This window comes from Schistosoma mansoni, chromosome 1, assembly GCF_000237925.1.
Source record: "Schistosoma mansoni strain Puerto Rico chromosome 1, complete genome".
In the NCBI taxonomy this organism is placed as follows: Eukaryota; Metazoa; Platyhelminthes; class Trematoda; order Strigeidida; family Schistosomatidae; genus Schistosoma; species Schistosoma mansoni.
In genome coordinates this window covers 63230213-63250001 of record NC_031495.1, presented here as the reverse complement: position 1 = coordinate 63250001, position 19789 = coordinate 63230213, and the positions used below count along the sequence as shown (strand labels likewise).

The window sequence follows — 19789 nt, the reverse complement described above, 5'->3', positions numbered from 1 at the left end:
GTCTAGCTTCAATTGACTCATGATTTCAACCATTAAAACATTTTACTATTGTTGATATATTAATTTGATACAATTACATTATAGATCAGAAGTGGTTTTGTTAATCAATTAATTCATATGAACTGGCACTCTACTTTTAAAAAATTAAAGACATAGTAAGCAAAACTGGATAGCGGCTAGCAGTGGAATCCAATACGCGCGTTTCGTCCTATTTGGGACTCGTCAGCTGGATGTACCTGCATCTCACAGTTGATGTTCACTCTGGGACTCGAACACAGTACCTTTCGCTTCAAACGCCATCGCGTTATCCACTCGGCCACTGAGTCCTGATAGTCACATAACATTTTCCATCATTTAACACCGCGTGTAGCCCCTCCGTGGGCTACAGGTGGTTCCAAGCCTGGATGAAAGAGGAGAGTTGGGCATGAGGTTAGTGACCCCATCTCGTAGAAAACTAACTCTCTAAAAAACAAGCTAACCAGGAAAATTTATTCGTGACTTTCCATCATTTAGAACTAATTTAGATGAATTAAAATCTTAGTGTTGTTTATCTCACATTGAGATTTGAAAACTTGATCTACTTTCTAAATGTCAACTTAATATATATATTAATCTCTCCGGACGAAACTTGTGTTTCCTAAATTTAACTATCATCCATTATCATCAAGAAGCCTTTTTCGCAATAAACATTCATCTGATTTAGTCCCCAAAAAAGTAAGAATGAAGGATCAAGGAGTATTTATTTCAGATAACATTTATTTATTATTCCCTTGTAAACAATAACAATAAAATTACTAAAATCTCCACAAAACCCCCTTCTAATAATAATGATTATATGCTCACTAGTGACTGGCTCCATGAGGTATTCCCTGGAGTTCTAGTGAGAAGCAGTGACCAGTGGGGTTCAACCGGGTCTGTTGTGGGATATCGACCCACTGAAGATATTGGTGAATGGTTGCTCAACTTCGTAGATTAGTTGAAGTTAGACATTAACACCGTTGGATGCCGGCTGGCTCAGGGGTCTAGTGGTTAAGCGCTCTGGCGCGAGACTGATAGAACCTGGGTTCGAATCTCTCGAGGCGGGATCGTGGATGCGCACTGCTGAGGAGTCCCACAATAGGACGAAACGGCCGCCCAGTGCTTCCAAGTTTTCGATGGTGGTCTAGCTTCAATTGACTCATGATTTCAACTATATATAAAAAATAACAGTATTTATTAATAACGGTGTATCTACACGCCAGTTTTATAGGCTTTGAAACGTTGATAGAACACAAGTATTACCATATAGAATATTACTTCAACAATTTGTTCAAATAATAAAATGATGCGTTAAATATGAAGAACTTTCAATAGAAAGCTTCAAATGTTCACTAGTCCAGTACTAAAACAATTTTTTGAATAATACACTTATTTAAACACATAGATGTTGGTACAAGGGGGCACCAGATATATATGCGCCAAACAAATCTCATTTGATTTGTGTGAGGGCTATGATACTGCCCGGGCACCCAAACCGAAACGGGTGGTTTTTCTAAGGGGCCACACCCGGAGTCTTAGACCTAAACGTGTGATCCACAAGGCAGTGGAGCATCGTGAGGAGATGTCCCATGATAGCCGGTGACGAACGGTTGATTCACACGCCATTTGTCCCCTCAGCAGGATACTGGAGCCAGTCCATATGCACCATTGGTTTGGAATGAGGGTTTTCCAACTCCCCCACATGAACATTCCGTGTTCACCAACCCGGTTAAAGCACCGTACATTTGCTTTTCGTCTTCTCACTTTTGTGAACAACACCGTGGCCACGAGAAGGCAGTGAGTGGGACTTCCCTGACAGAGGCTATATACGCGTGGCCATGTGAGAGCATTTGGAGAAGGAGAGAGGACTCTCCTCACTCTCGGCTATACCAGGGCATTTGAGGCCATAAATGAAAAGTAATATTTGTTTGAACGTGCTAAAAAAAACCATGATTAGTACAATTATGATTCGGTTCTAAATAATTACTCAAACTTAAAATGTTAACTTCAAGATGAAGTTTTGCATTTTTCCTTCTGGATTTTACGGTTTCTTTTACGTTGAGCTAAGGAAATGTCACTTGGGAATGTTTTGTTAAGATTGAACATTCTACTCAATTCATATGAGTTTCATGATTATCCAACTACATATAGTATTTAATGACAGAAATTTGTTTGGAAGTCAGACAATCATCCAATAAATTGAATATTAATGTTTTGTATTGTCCATAATTGTTTTTAACAAAGAAAGTGGATTAGCTACAATTACTTATTCCTGTCTAAAGAACTTAAGATCTGTTGCAAATGTGCATTAACCGGAGTTGCTACACTATTCGAACAAGAATTATTAGTAGTAGTGAATAAAATGTTGAATATGATATGAAAAGTGAATAGTTTGGTGGAGATAAAATTGTGAAATGAAATTAAGATCCCAAATTGTTAAAAAATGAGGAATGATGAATTCATTTGCTCCAATGTGACTGATCTTGAGTCATTCACCTAAGCCCTCTAGACTTTGATTTCGATTTCGGTGGAGTTTTGTTCTCTGAGTTGGATAGTTTGATCATGGAGCTTTCATCGTCCTTCTGAATGACATCATCAGCACTAACTTCGGTTAGAAATGAAGTGTTCGAATTTCTCCACATGTGGTTCACAGCTTGTCTTGTACACCTGGATATTGATTGGTTCTTGTTGACCTTAAATTTGCCATTATTTATTTTGTTCTGATTGTATCTCTCATTGGTTTGATTTTTGTTCCTATGTTTGTGCATAATTTTCCTGATTAGTTAGTAAATTGAATTGATTTCAATGTACTTGTTTATTGCTGATTGACCTGAGTGCCAAGCTTCTAAAAATTCTCTGGTGTTTTAGGAATTGCCTCTATCCGAAATCTCCACATTTTTTCAGTCGAATGTGTGTCTGTAGTTGTCCAAGTGCATTGATATAAGGAAGACATGTCATGGCGTTTGACTGCTAATTGATATTCATACAGGCGAAGATGAAGAGGGTGTCCGTTTTGGTTGTTGAGTAAAAGCCTAAAAGAAGTTAAGACTTCTCTCAACAGCTTCAACTAACAGTACATGCAATGGTTTCATGTTTTGGCTTCAAAATCCTCATATGTTATTTTATCGAATACTGAAATAGTCACTACTGCTTATCGAGTTCGGCATTAATTTGAGATACTTAATACATATTCTACACATCGCAGTAGATATATATTTATATCATTATCACCAGATTTACCATTTTGTTCTTGTAGTCGTATACTTCATCTCATTGTGGATTAGTTACTTACTCGGCTAACCAAAAGTATAAGAAGATAGTTTAGTTTTTTTATTCCATACGCTAATCTAGTGTAGAGTATTAATTAATTTAGAACTAAAAATTGATTTATTCCAATTTACACTGAGTTCCAAGTCAAGAAGTATAAGTAATTATTAAATATTTAATCAACATTGGGTTAGAGGCAATTATTCAGGCAATAGATAAGGGTTGCGCAGCATCACGGATTGACTGAGGTCAAACATGAACGCTGTTGGATGCCGACTTGGTGGTTTAGAGGTTAACCGTTCGCACTCAGGAGTGAAGGTTCTGGTCTCGATTTCCGGATGTGGGATCGCGAGTACGCACTCCTGAGGAGTCCCATACTAGGACGAAGTGGCCATCCAGTGTTTCCAGGTTTTAAACGGTGGTCCAACTAAGTTCAGTTCGTGATTTTACTACTGTTAACATTCTATCATCCCTATAAATAACCTACACTGATTTGAAAATTAGAAGAGGTGCAATAACCATAGAAATATAAAGCATTGACGAGAGATGATATTTGAGTTGGTGAATTATTGTAGCTATGGCCATGCACAAATTTGTGATAGAAATCTTCTCTTGACTTTATAGATAATGCTAAAAAAATGATCCCGGTAGTAGTATATGATTAAAACTGACCTGCCGAAACAGCTACATTGGCCGAAGGGAATCGAGGGCATGTCTTAGATTTTTTGTGCATGTTCCCAGAGAAAGAACCACTCTAAACAGTGCAGTTACTGAACATCTCTTGGATACAAGATATTAGGTCGATACATTGCAATCTTTTAAGGTGATTAGTAAATAGTCAAACTCCAGTCATCTGAAGTTTGCAGTAGCCGTTGCTATCAGGCGTCAAAAACCTGATTTATATGTCCGAAAGTAGATGGTTATTAATCTTTCCTTGCCTTCGTGACAAACATTCTTTTGTTGCATCTACTTCAAAGGTAATGATATCACAAGCAGGAGGGTTAACACTTCATTAAACTGAACCTGACATGTAGTCAAACTGTATAAAACATATTCAACGTGTCAATAAAAGGTTGACAAGTACTCTCTTCAGGTTACCGCCAACTTTGTCTACACATCTACTCGTAGAACGGCTTCACTGAATCCACAGGATATAAAAGCAGCTGTTACTGATTTTTCTATAGATATCACCTCATCAACGACCTAAGGCTTTCAGAAAGCGATAGAACGACCACAGAATAAAACAAAGCCAATATCAAACAAATCACACTTGATTGAGAAGCTCTAGAAGAGGTGGAACCTTTTGCGTATCTGGGCAGCACCATCTACAAAATAGGAAGATCAAAGGCATATGTAAAGGCAAAGATTCACAAAGTAAGAGCAGCATTCCTACAGTCGAAAAACATTTGGAACTCAGAACAACTGTAGATAAACATCAAAGTCAGAATCTTCAGTATGAACGTCAAGACAGTACTGTTTTATGGAGCTGAAACTTGGACAACCACTATAACCACCACCAAAATAGTACATGTATTTGTATATCATTGTCTACTCAAGATACTCACTGTCTTGTGACCGGATACCATAGTCAACAACCTACTATGAGAGAGAATAAACGAGCTTCCATCTGAAGAGGAAATTAGAGAGGGATTGTGGGGTTGGATATGGCATGTTTTACAGAAATCATCTAAATGCATATTGAGGTAGACCTTAACCTGGAATCGTGAAGGGAAAAGGAAAAGAGGAAGGCCAAAAATCATTGTATCGGGAATCGGTGGCAGATATCGAAGGAATGAATTGCAACTGGATTCAATTGGAAAGGATTATCCAAGAAATAATCGGCTGAAAAACCCTAATCGGTGGCCAACGCTCCCGTTGGGGGAAAAAAGAAGAAATTAACTAAGTTCATTCTTAGTTTACTCACTCAACTAGTTTATTGAGTTCGCATATAGTAAACGTATATTCAAATATCAAACTCAGTTAACCACCCAACATTACATTTTATCATTCACTTCTGTACACCTTATTTGACAGTTTCGGAAAAATATCAATAAAATGTAATGTGGTGTGGGTTACTGATATCCACATAAGTAGTATATAGTGATGGTCGGGCATTGAATGTATTCCAGTAAAAGATCGATAAGGAGAGAACGGTTACAACACGCAATTGGTAAGAAAATGCAAGAACAATTATAATCAGAGACTATGGACGGATATTTGCAGAATAAACAGTCAAATTAAGACAGTTGTTTGTTATTTTGCCAATTTTCATAGCTGAAAGCGTGAGTCAGTTGAAGCTAGATCACCAAGGAAAACCTGGAAGCACTGGACGACCGATTCGTCCTATTGTGGGACTCCTCAGCAGTGCGCATCCACGATCCCGCCTCGCGAAACTCGAACCCAGGACCTACCAGTCTCGCGCGTGAGCACTTAACCGAAAGACCACTGAGCCGGCATGCGGTGGTGTTTATGCATCATAGTAGGTCCTGGGTTCGAATCTCGCGAGGCGAGGTCGTGGATGAGCACTGCTGAGGAGTCCCACAATAAGACGAAATGGCCGTCCAGTGCTTCCAGGTTTTCCATGGTGGTCTAGCTTCAATTGACTCACGCTTTCAACTATGAAAATACTAAATCTCCACAAAAAACCCCTTCTGATTTTGCCAATTAACAGTTTACTATATAATTATCATATTGTGATAAGATATTCTGTAATATTGTACTAAAATACATTCGATTGTTCCCACTCGTGTTCTTGTTCACTACAGTAGTAATATTTCCTTATAAATCTACCCTAATTTATACGTTTTCCATTCGGACATGTACATTACACAAAAAGTCGTATGTACTTTTGATCGAATTGAATATGTATGATTGAAATTATTGAATAGTTATGTTAATTAGAAAAGTTATATTTGTAAATAAGTGTACATAAGTATGTACATAAATAAGTGGAGTGAACTAATGAATGAAGTAGGGTAACTAACTAACTAACGGAAAAAATGTTTTCTCCACCTTATTACCACTTTCTATCTTTTACATTCAATCTACTTGGAATATAAAGTAGCTCAAAACTTATTAATTAGTATGTTAATCTGTTAAATAACTATCGAAAACTAAAGAGTATTGGCAATCTATCTGTTCTAATATGATATTGATTACTTATGAGGTAATGAATCTTCATTGACTGAGATGGTTGGGCCATGTGTTACACATACCTCAACACCGATTACCACGACGCGCTATGCTGACTGGTGTTTAAGATGGTTGTAAGAAAGTTAGGGGTGGCCAAACCAGAATATGGAATCAGTCCTTGAAGACACTAACTTCTAGTCTGAGCCATGTTGGTAGATGCAGACTACTTGATTGAGGTCCGCGTGACTATCGTAACCAATGGTTGGAGACTGTGTGACATGGTTCAGAATCGATCACAATGGCGTAGGTGTATACACTCTTTGTCTGCCCTTAAACCTTGAGATTAAAATTGTTTTATATCTTTTTCTCTTTTAACTACCATGGATTTTGTTACGTCGTGAAATTAGTGCGTTGCTAAATATTGCGTATTGCAATAAGACTAAACGAATTTCTACCGGTTGACCAAATTCAGATGTCCTAGTACGACCCCAATACTGTTCCCCAACTCTAATAAATCAGAACACAGCCGTTAAATAAGAATTGTTTATGGGGTCAGAAGCAGGTCAAAAAATGATTTACATACAAGGCATATTTATACAGTTACAATGACTATGAACAGTAACCAATGGAAAGAAAGGACACGTAAAGTTTATAATTAGGACAACTCAAAATTGACCAATAGGAAAACGATACGAGAAAGTCACAGTTAGGACAACTGTAAATAATGACCAATAGAAAATAACATGCGAATTATGGGAAGAGTCTGAAAACATACCACTTTACATTCGATATAATTTTTGGGATATTCCTGTGAATATCCTAACAGATTTAGTGTTCATATTGTTGTGCTAATGAGGTGTGACAACTTGGACCGATGCATATATGTGTCTGGTCCTACGTTGTAGCTGACTGACTAACTGACTTACGAGTACCCACTACCTTACTGAGGAATAAACTCAGGATATTCAGGTCACTTTCTGAATCCCTAACTTTTAGACGACTGAATCAGTGTCTACTGGTGCTTATTTGGAAGTTCCATCAGTTTGCGATGTTGGACACTCATCTTCTAACAACATTGGTGGGCGAATTCCTTAAACCTGATACTTTTGAACTTCACTGGTCATGGCTCCACATTAGAGATTCATGAATAGCATCATGAAACTAAAATTAATACGAAAGGGTTAATGCAGATATTAGATTTTAGACGCTTGCTGAGAAAAAAACAGATACTGAGTAGGATTCCAAGTCGGGTTTTGAATCTAAACTACATGAGAATCTCACACTAGGATAAAACAGATGTCGAAAATTCTTAGTTTTCAGTAGTTGTCTAATTAAGATCAGTCTGTGGTATAAACTACGAACATTCTATAATCTCATAAACCCACTTATACTAATAAACAAACATTTTCAGCCATTTTTAGGCTTATTCACTGGGTAAGAGCTTGATATTAGAGTGTAATTCTGTAAACCTATTCAAAAACGCCTGATGAGAACATGTCGGTGTAACGCAGTCTGACATCCTTTCTGTAAACTTAAATATGATAAAAGTTTGATCTTAAATTGATATGGTGAATGAAAACTACTCCATAATAGGCTGCATTCACTCAATTATAAATCAAAGAACCATTAGAATCCAATATATCATGCTTATTGAACACTGAAAATTTTATGAATAACCATGATTGCATGTTTATTAGTCTGATTTCTAATGAACATTCAAAACATCTTGGAAATAAACGCTATATGTTTTCATTGTGTTGCTTTCATTGTTCTTCTGAACAACATCATCAGGAAAAACTTCAGATAAAAGTGAAGTGTTAGAATTTCTCCACAGATAACTCACAGCTTATCCTTTTAACCTCAGTCTTGATTGGTTGTCGTTGACCTTTAACTTGACATTATCTACTTCTTTATTTTTATTGTATCTCCCTTGGATTTTATTCTTGGCCCTACATTTTTTCATGATTTTTCCAAATGGTTAATAGATAGCCAATCGAGATCAAAGTCGACAGGACAAGCTCTAAGTAAAATATGGACAAATTGAAACCCTTTACTATTATGTGAAGTTTGTACTGCTGATGTTGTTCAGAAAAATAATGAAAGCTCCGCGATCAAACGATCCAACTCGGAGAGTTAAACTCCTCCTAAATCTTCCATCTGAGGTACAAATATTCTCAACTACCTTAGTGAATGGTGTAAATGAATACTAGTTATATTTCTGTTTAATTGTAGCTTCAGAAAAAGAAGTCATGAATCAGACAATTCCACTTGTTATTTTTAAGGCTGAATAACAACCATGTCAGCTGAAAGCAGCAAATTTTATTGCTATCGATTCCTATTATTCAGATCCATTCAATTGATCATTATCAGTAGTGTAAATAAAAAAAACTTCATTCATTGACTGGAAAAGTTTAATATTATCTTCCAACTCCCAATCCAAACACAGGTAATTATTTTAATAGTTGAGATCATGAGTCAATTGAAGCTAGACCTGGAGACACTGGACGGCCGTTTCGTCCTATTGTAGGACTCCTCAGCAGTGCGCATCCACTATCCCGCCTCGGGAGACTCGAACTGAGGACATATCGGCCTCGCGCGCTAACATTTAACCTCTAGACCACTGAGCCGGCATCCTACGGTGTTAATATCTAACTTCAACCAATCCATGAGATTGAGAGACACATCCACCATTGTCTTCAGTGAGTGACCATCTCACAACAGACCCGCTTGAACTCCAATAGTTACTGCTTCTCACTAGAACTCCAGGAAATACCTCTTGAATCCAGTCACTATTGAGTATATATTGATTAATATCAGAAGGGGTTTTTTGTGGATATTATAGTAATTTTAATAGTTGAGATCATGATTCAAGTGAAGCTAGATCATTCTATTGCACACCTTTTCATTCTACTTGTACATTAATCAATCCATTGATTATATTTTGGTTACTTTCAATAATTCATGCAGAACTGACTAAAGCACAACATATCACATACATATTTGTACTACTGAAATATGCAAATGAGTTTTATTTGAAAGAAAAAAAGGAAGTCAATAATCGAATAAACAAAGTTGCTATGTCATCTAGCAAAACAAAATGAGCTAAACTATTACGTTCACTTGGTATTGTTTGCTTGTACCTTTCAGTTGTTGTTTAGGATTGTAGTTGATTAGTCTCTTATCGGCTTAGGTGCTTCCAGTGTCACAAGTATTATAATCGGAGATGATAGTGGTTAGTAATGGAATACAGGACGCGTATCGTGTCCCATTTGAGAATAGTCAGTTTGATTTACCTTCAAACTCGAACTAAGTAGCGTTCGCTTGAAATGCCATCGCGTTATCCACTTAGCTACTGAGAATTAAGATTTATTTTTTTCGTTACATTAAAAGAAACCTAAGTAAGTGTAGTCCTAGGAAATAAATAGTGACTGACATTTATGCTGAGCAGGTGAGAAGACTAAGAACAGAAAGGAGGCTGTTATTGTAAACCAAATAAACTTATGAGAAAGCTGTTGGTACATATATATGTCCTTTAGAAATTTAAGCTAAAACTTTGAATAAGTGTGACTGCGGCTTCATCCAATAGCGTACCATATTTCTCATCTTTTATCTGGTTCTCAGCCTTGAGATAGTAAATGACCACAAACATGTGATATATCTGGATTCATGAGATCTATCAATAAAATTTTACCATCTCCATGAAAAACAATAAGGATTGAAGTTGTACTTTGGTATGTGCTACTTATGTTTTCAGATATAAGTAGTATGTAACAAAAGTCGTAAGTGGAATATCTGAGAGCAGAAGGCTGAGTAGATTGAAATCAAGAGAAGAAGGAAGGATACAAAGGCGAGGATTGGCAAGGAAACGACAGCATTCCTACAGTTGAGGAACATATGAAATTCAGAACAACTGTCGACTAACATTGATGTCAGGATCCTCAATACGAAAACCAAGATAGTTCTGTTGTATGGAGCTGAAACTTGGACAACCACAACCACCACCACCAAAATAGTACTTGTATTCGTATATAATTGTCTATTCAAGTTACTCACTGTCTTGTGACCGGATACCATAGTCAACAACCTACTATGAGAGAAAGAGAGTAAACCGGCTTCCATCGAAAGAGGAAATTAGAGAGGGACTGTGAGGTTGGATAGGGCATACTATACAGAAATCACCTAAATGCATCTTGAGGTAGGCCTTAATCTGGAATCGTGAAGGGAAATGGAAAAGAGGTAGACCGAAACATATTAAATTGGGAACCGGTGACAGATATCGAAGGAATGAATAGTAACTGGAAACAACTTGAAAGGATTGCTCAGGGAAGAGTTGTATGGAGAACGCTGGTGGGCGACGTATGCTCCTCGTATAGGAGCATATATATATATATATATATATATATATATATATACTACTGCTACATTGCAATTGTAATGTGCAGTTCACATTCAACGACGTAATTCATGAGCAAAAGAATGACATATCAATAGGATCCTCTCCTAGTCCATTACTAGCAGATTGCTTCATGACCAGTTTAGAAAACAACCAACTTAGAATGACTATCGAAAACTTCCACCTGAATAAAAGGTACGTAGATGATATTTTTATCATTTGTGACAGCAAATATGATTTGAGACATCTTCTGAAGACATTTAATAACTGCCAACCAACAATAAGCTTCACACTTGAAGTTGAAAACAAACAAAATACTCACTTTCCTGATGGGGAAATGACAATAAAACACGATGGAAAGCTAAGAAGATCTATCTACAGGAAACACATGTGGAATGGTCAGATATCAAGTTTCTACAGCAGGATGCTCATTAGTCGAAGACGAAACCTAATAATATCACTCGCTAAGCGAATAGGAAGAATTTGTAGTCACGAGGTCATAGATGACGAACTGAGCCTCTTGAAGTAAATACTTATCAATAAATAGGTGTCTTTCGGTATTTATTGACAACAACATAATACCTAAACTGCCTAAAACACAAATAGCCTCGGTCGAGAAGAAAACAATCTACATGAACATCAATTTTAAGGGTGATAGAACTACAAACATCTTAAAGAGGAGAATTTCTGAGTCTTCAAAAAGGACGCCTTTCACAGCAACGTTTCGAATCGTGTTCTTCAGCCGATCATTGTCCATCTATAATCTTAAGGATAAATTATCTCATCTAGTAAGTAGAAGGCTGCCAAAGGCAGTTATATTGCATCTTCTTAACATTACCGAAGCAATAGGCATACATCTGGGCAAACCATAATTGTGTGTCCAAAAGAATTTGGTACAACCTCTTCTTCTTACATAGTATTAATGCCTAATTTTATCTCTTCTTCATACTTTCCTTCCTCTACAGCTATCTGTTTCTCCTTCCATCTTCTCCATAAACCTCCTACCCCCCGAGTGGTTTATTTCTGCTTCTATGATCCTCTTGATTACATTTTGGCTTATCATACTGACCCATCCTTTCCCAATGATCATTTTCCTATCTACCTTTATGATGAATACTTAAACCCTTGACAATAAAAATTTTTCAATACCTTTGTTTATTCTACCACACTGTTACCGTGTTTAACAGAATCGTCATCATCATTATTATTGTAATTATTATCACCTTCAAAAATGAGTATATATATTTGCCACTGTACAGCCTTGAAAATGAATTCGCCGAAAAGAGACCTCTTCGCTGAACTAATCTTTCTTATTGAGTGCCTCAATAGGTAGATTCCGTTTAAATGAGTTTTAGATAGTACTGTAGTGAACAAAAACACGACTGGGGACAAATTACAAACTAGCTTACTAACATCTGATAACCATACAGTCAACAGTTAATTTGCAAAATAACAATCAATTGTCTCAATCTTAACTGTTGCTTCCGTAAATATCAATCCATCTTCTCTAATTTCATTGTTTATGCATTTTTCTACCGATCGCGCTTCATTTCAGTTCTTTCCTTATCGATCTTCTACCAAAATACATTCTATGTCTAATCATCACCATATACTACTTATGTGGATATAAGTAGACCACACCACAGTAAAGCTATTGATTCATCGTGGACATCATATTTACCATTGTTTTTCTTTTATTTCTCGAATAATAATAATAATAACTCACTTAACAAGTATTTAAATTTGTTTACTGCCTAGAAGTGGAATTTAATCATGAAAGCTATTGCTATTATTCTTATGTTTTAAAACTAACCTAGTCAAACTGTGATTCAAATACTGAAGAATACAGTTTAATAGTTAAATTCATGATTCAATTAAGGCTAAACCATCATGTAAAACCTGGAAGAACTGGACGACCGTTACGTCATAGTATGGGACTCAACAGCAGTGCGTAACCACTATCCCGCGAACAGGACTCGAACCTAGGACCTTCAGTCTCGCACATAAACTGCTCAGTAGAGAAAAAAGTTCTCTTCTTTCATAATATAAATATAGTTCATAACCAAAATATATACTCATGTGAAAGATTTTCTCTTAAATAACTATGTACTTTACACAACAATCATCACAAGTTTGTACTTTAAGTGAGTAAATTCATTACCTTAATAATACACAAATACACCTATTTATAGTATTTAATAAACCTCTGTCTATAATGATCCATTAATAATGTTTTATACAATGAAGAAAATATGGAGATGAAACTTGTTAGTTATTTATTTACTCTGAAGAAGCCGCCTTCATTGAGTTACGAAACATCAGAAATATACTTTTTCTACTTATAGGGATGGTGACGACAAGTATGTTTATAATTAACTATTTATCTAATGTTTAATCAATTTGAAACTATGAAGTCTAACCTTGGTATTGATACCAACAAATAGAGAAACGTTTACACTTTATAAGCATATATGGAATGCAGGATGCGTGTTTCGTCCTATTTGGAAATTGTCATCTGGATGTGTCCGCATTGTAGTTAACGTTTACTCCAAGACTCGAACCAAGTACCGTTCGCTTCGATCGCTATCACATTATCCACTTAGCTACTGAGCCCTGATAATCACTTACTTTTGCAGGTACATCCAACTGACGAGTCTCGAACAGGATAAACGCTCGTCCTGGATTCCACTACTAGCCACCATCCATCTTATCTTATAATGCTTGTGACGTAAGCTAATATCGAGACAATCAACACTGGATGCACATAGGCAAGAGACTGACCAATCGCAGTCCTAAATAATGAGATATGATAGCTTGTTAAATTTATTATTATTAGCATCAAACTTAATAGTCTATAATATCGATAACAATAATCTTGGTTAGAACAAAGCCTACAAGATACTTATACTTTTTAAGTGAATACTTTAGTATCTTCGTTGATTGTTATAATGAATTGCATAAATCTGATGGTCATGTGGTCAACTGTAGATCGTGAATATCTTTTCCTCAAGTCATGGAAAACAGAATCTCTGCTTGAATTCCGGCCAGATATACGTGTTTACGTCTCAAAAGTTAAGTTTCTCCATATTTTCCCGCCAATTACATGGACATAAAAGTCAAAGTTTCTAATTCATTGTAAAGTTAAATACATATCTATCTATTCAGTAAGGATTGAATTTTCATAGTTGAAATCATGAGTCAATTGAAGCTAGACCACCATGGAAAACCCAGAAGCACTGGACGACCATTGGGACTCCTCAGCAATGCGCATCCACGATCCTGCACTCGCGAGATTCGAACCCAGACCTATCAGTCTCGCGCCAGAGCACTTAACCGATAGACCACTGAGCCGGCCGGCACCCAACGGTTTACTGTCTAACTTCAACCAATCTACGATTCTGAGCAACCGTTCACCAAAGATTAAATTATCAAAGGTGTTGTTCTTTTAATAAACTTAATTCACCTTCATTTACAAAATAAGCGCTAATAGTCTAAAATATCATAATATTAGCTTTTAATGGAGTTTGTTCACAGAACTAGATGGTTTGGTCATGAAGCTTTTGTTGTTCTTTTGAACGACATCAACAGCATGAACTTCAGATAGTGATGTTTCAAATAAGATTTGAATCAATAGTTTACTGTCTTAGATACCATGAAGACTTTTACTGATCAATCAAGTCATGAAGTCAAACTCTGATATAATACCTATCGTTTACCCATTTACTAAAGTGAATTCATATACCACTATTAAGATAAGTGTAAGCTTTTGAAGTTATATCTAGATGCAGTCAAAAGACGTCCAGAGCGATTACATTGTTTGAACGATTACTTGCAGTTATGATGAGATAAGATACCTATAGTTTTGCGTTTAACAATAAACCGGTCATGCTCATCCGAGTTCTTATTCAAAGTTCATTTATCATAAAAATACGTTTACTATTTACGTTAGACCGTTGAAGATATTTAGTAGGAGATAATGGATCTACATTTCACGTTAGTTGGCACTGATCAACAAGCCATATTCGGAATCTTCTGATAACTGATAAGATTCGAACCCATATCATCCAACTTCATTGTTTTAAACATTATCAATGTTATATCTTGTGGCCGAGTGGATGCCTTGTTAACGTATGACGTGATAAAACCGCCAATCAGAGAGCAGTGACACACGAAAACCGTACGAGCAGTCTTGAGTACTTATCAGTCCTGCTTTTTGCCTAGCCCAGCCAGTTAAGTCCAGAACACCAATAACAGCCTCTGCGATATGAATCATTATTCTCAAACATACTGGGTTTATATACCAAACAAACTGATCACATCATACCATAAAATAGAAAATAACATTTGTACAAGATTTAGCCAAATATGGCTGTGAATAGGGGGAACAGTAATTAATAGACTGGGTATAACTCAGGAATAGTAAGTCGTATAATAATATTCTATAAATTAAAATAAAGCTTATAATAAGAGGGACACGAATATGAATAGTTTAGTTACTTAACAATTATACACTAGGAAATATACATATTACATTGGTATAAGATGGTGGTTGGAGGTGGTCAACAGGAAACCCTGGACCCGGGTTTCGTGTTACTTGGAACTCATCAGCAAGGTGTACCTGTAATCTTGAGGGAACTGGTGCTCCTTGACGGATTCAATATTGTGTCACTCAGCTTCACAGTCAGAAACGTTACCACTGAGCTACTCGGGCCGCGACCGACCTCCTGTAGGACTGAAATCTAATCGCAATCGATTGATCACTGGGTCGTGATCAATGTCATGAGTGTCAAGTCCTTCTTAGTGTTGATCGAATGCTATCGATATTAGATTGGTCCATAGATGGTTCTCAAAGTTAACAATCAATGAGTTATTCGGGCTATCTACCCACAATTTGTACTGATGTTATCGTTCAAACTCTCAATGAAATCTCCACGACCTAACCATTCAGCTAAGACAACAAACCTTCATCGACATAAAAGGACATCTGCATTATATGAATGATCTTGAATGAAATGAATAAATTAATTTTTGTAATTTACTTCCAAACTGATAAAGTTTTTTTGTTTGTTTGTTTACACTTATGTCATATACGGAACTGATTGAACAAATATATAATTTATTTATTATATATACTCATGTGTTAGATATCTCTTCCCCCCTCTCTCTCTCGTTTTTTTGTCTTAGTTACTTTTGTATATTGAATTCACATAAAGAGTAATATATCGTTTTGTTTTAAATGATTGAATTGCGCAATTGTATATACATAGATATATCTGTATATAACTGACTGGATTGGAAACTTAAAACCTGAATTGCTAGATTACACTTATAGATATCTATCTATCTATTGACTTAAGATGAGAGTATCATTCAATGAATATACAATTAAATCTGTAAAACTCAATATTACTGTTATGTAATTGAGTTTGTAGTCTCTTTAGAAAAAATAAAAACAAGATCATTATTTTTTTTTGGTATTTTATGTGATCAATTTTTAAAATTAATTACATCATTAAAACAAGGGTTTATTATCAGAAAGGGGTTTTGTAGAGATTTTAGTAATGTAATAGTTGAATTCACGAGTCAATTAAAAGCTAGACCATTATGAAAAACCTGGAAGCATTGAACGGTCGTTTCGTTCTAGTATGGAATTCTCCACCAGTGCTCCCTCAAAATCTCACTAGCGAAACTCAAACACAGGACCTTCAGTCCCACTTGCGAACTCTTGACCTCTAAGCCATTGAGCCGGTATTCAATGGTGTTAATGTCTAACTTCAACAAATTCACCAAATTGTACCAACGTCCATCATTGGCTTCACTGAGTTACTTTCTCACAGCAAACCCGGTTGAACTCTACTGGTCATGACTTCTGATTAGAACTTCAGGAAATACCTCTTGAAGACAGTCACTATTGAGCATATGATGATTATTATCAGATAAGGGTTGTGTGGAGATTGTAGTAATTTAATGGTTTGAATGTTGCTCATCAACAGAATATTGATTGGACCATTGAAATTTTGTAAATAATAGTGAAGTATAAATTCAATTAGTATTGTTTGTTTGAATCTTCCCATTGATGTTTACGACTGTAACTGGTCAGTGTCTAATTGGCATATGTGCATACTGTGCGTTTTGTCCCGATATAGCCTAAATTCACAAGCATGGTAAGCAAAGATGGATAGTGGCTAACAGTGGAATCCAGGACGCGCGTTTCGTCCTATTTTGACTCGTCAGCTGGATGTACCTGCATCTCAGATTTGATGCTCACTCTGGGACTCCAACCCAGTACCTTTCACTTCAAACGCCATCGCGTTATCCACTTAGCTAATGACTACTGATAGCCACTTGCTTGTGCGATGAGGTGAAGTTTAAATTCATTTAGTATTGTTTGTTTGAATCTTCCCATCGAAGTATATTTAATCTAAGCTTTAAGAAGATGTGAAGTAAAATAATGTACTACTCTAAACTTTAATTATCGTTATTTGAATTGAACTTATAATGATTTCGATGAACTGAATTTTGATCAGCGAAAGGGATAATTCAAACCATTACAAATCATATTAAATTGATACACGTTGTATAAGCCAGTAGTTCCCTGAACTCAGTAGCTCAGTGGATAACTCGTTAGGAACAAGTATTGAAAGTCTTTTGGTTTGCAGTCTCATCGTCAACAAAGATTCTGGGGTCTTGATGCAATCAGCTGATCGGTCCCAAATAGAATGAAACGCGAGTTCTCAATCACAATGATAGCTACGATCCATTTATTCTATTGGTTGTTTGTGACTTAGTAAAGATAATCATTGAAGATAGTGTTCTTTATGTTTGTTTTACATGTTCAACTATGTTCAGAATTGTCGAGAAGTATGAAGCTAAATTAACTTTATTTTTGTAAAACTTTTATTATTACCATGACTGGAGTGATGTTAAGTGGTCAGAGAAAATCAGAAAAGAGGCATCGGTACTGATTTGTATTGATTTCCAATCGACAACAAGGTGTATCTACAATTAAACAAGAACTCATAGTAAGCAGAGATGGATAGTGGCTAGCAGTGGAATCCAGGAAGCGCGTTTCGTCCTATTTGAGACTCGTCAGCTGGATGGACCTGCATCTCAGAGTTGATGTTCACTCTGGGACTCGAACTCATTGTCTTTAAAAGGTTCGAAATCTTTTCATCCAGTATAACAACCAGAGGGGTTGCTAGTAATCAACTACCGACCACCTGTATGAATAAAATATTTACAATCATTGATTTTATTGGTAAGGGTTAGCAATAACCGGTTGCTAACATTTAGGACAGGATTTCGCATAATGATGGCTAGCATATTTGCGAATCATGAGTGTATTGCCTTGATATAGCTATCCAAATGAATGTCTAAGAATAAATGAACTGTGACATTTCAGTCAAAAATGCTTCAAATTTGATATGAAGTCCATAGCTTTTAGTTGTCCAACTGCTAGTAATCGCTGATGACATATAACTTTATTCAACAAAGTATTAATTGTAGTTCGCCCCTAAATGCCCCGGTATGGTCGAGAGTGGGAAGAGTCCGCTCTCCTTCTCCAAATGCTCTCACATGGCCACGCGTATATAGATAGCCTCTGTCAGGGAAGTCCTACTCACTGCCTTCTCACAGTGGCATTACTGTTGTTTACCGAATTGAGAGGACGAAAATCCAATGTACGGTGCTTTAACCGGGTTGGTGGACACGGAATGTTCATGTAGGGGAGTTGGAAATCCCTAATTCCAAACCAATGGTGCACATGGACTGGCTGCAGTATCCAGTATGCTGAGCGGACAAATGGCGTGTGAATCAATGGTTGGTCACCGGCTACCATGGGACTGAATCTCCTCACGATGCTCCTGCACTGCCTTGTGGATCACACGTTTAGGTGAAAGGCGGCTCCGGGTGTGGCCCCCTAGGGAAACCACCTGTTTCGGTTCGGGCACCTGGACAGTATCACAGCCCTCACACAAATCAAATGAGATTTCTGTTGTGCATATATATCTGGTGCTCCCTTGTACCAATATTTATGCGTTTATGTGTTTAAGGAGGTAATTGTGTTGAATTAGGGAACATTGTATGATATAATAGCGTGTTTAGCATACGAAAGAACGATGAGTGTTTTGTGGTGTGCTACTGATATCATCATCAGTAGTATGTATGATGAATGGAAATTTGGCAGTGCTGTTGTCAGAGAGGATTCGAACCCACAACCCACGGTCTTGTGGCCGAATGCCAAATCTCTAGACCAATCAGCCAGTACCACTCACTCTCATGCATCTCAAAATACATATTCGAACTTTCACTCAATCATGCATCAATCAACCATTCATCATTCTGCTTCGCTTATACATTACTCTCACTCACTAATCAAACTCAACTAACATGCATGTCCGACAACTGCACACCAAAACAATAACACCATCAAATTCAACTCAATTCATTATTCATCACCATTTATCTATCTATCTATCTATCTAATCATAGAACAACAATTACCATTCAATTCGATCCAATTCAACTTCTTCATTCACATAATCAAGTGAGTAGTAGTGGTAGTAGTAGTAGTAGTAGTAGGAGGAGGAGGAGGAGGAGGAGGAGGAGGAGGAGTATTGAGTGATAATTGAATATGTTTCAATAATAATAATAAAATTATTGGAGGTCATATTGCTACAATTGTATACACAGGCAAGACATCGGCATGATATTGTCAAGATCGAACGATACTGATCTGAAATGTTGTATCCATGAAACAAAGATTAATGGTCGAAACACACTATAATAGATTATAAGAACGACATCTTTGACCTTAGGGAGAGGTAGACATAAGTGAAACAACTAAAAAAGTGGCTGTCTAATGAACGGGCGAAGTTGTACAGGTAACAAATTAAGAATCAATATCGAACAACTTATTCAGATATTTATTTTGATGCAAAATGTTTAGTTTGTCAACCAAAACCAAGATCAGAATTTTCA

General features: G+C 36.6%; 1 non-coding gene across 1 annotated transcript; it reads right to left on the bottom strand.

Moving 5' to 3' along the window:
* Window positions 1–256: 256 nt before the first annotated feature.
* On the bottom strand, window positions 257–323 carry Smp_tRNA_00306_Gln_TTG.1.1. The gene has a single exon. It is a non-coding gene (tRNA).
* Window positions 324–19789: the final 19466 nt, after the last annotated feature.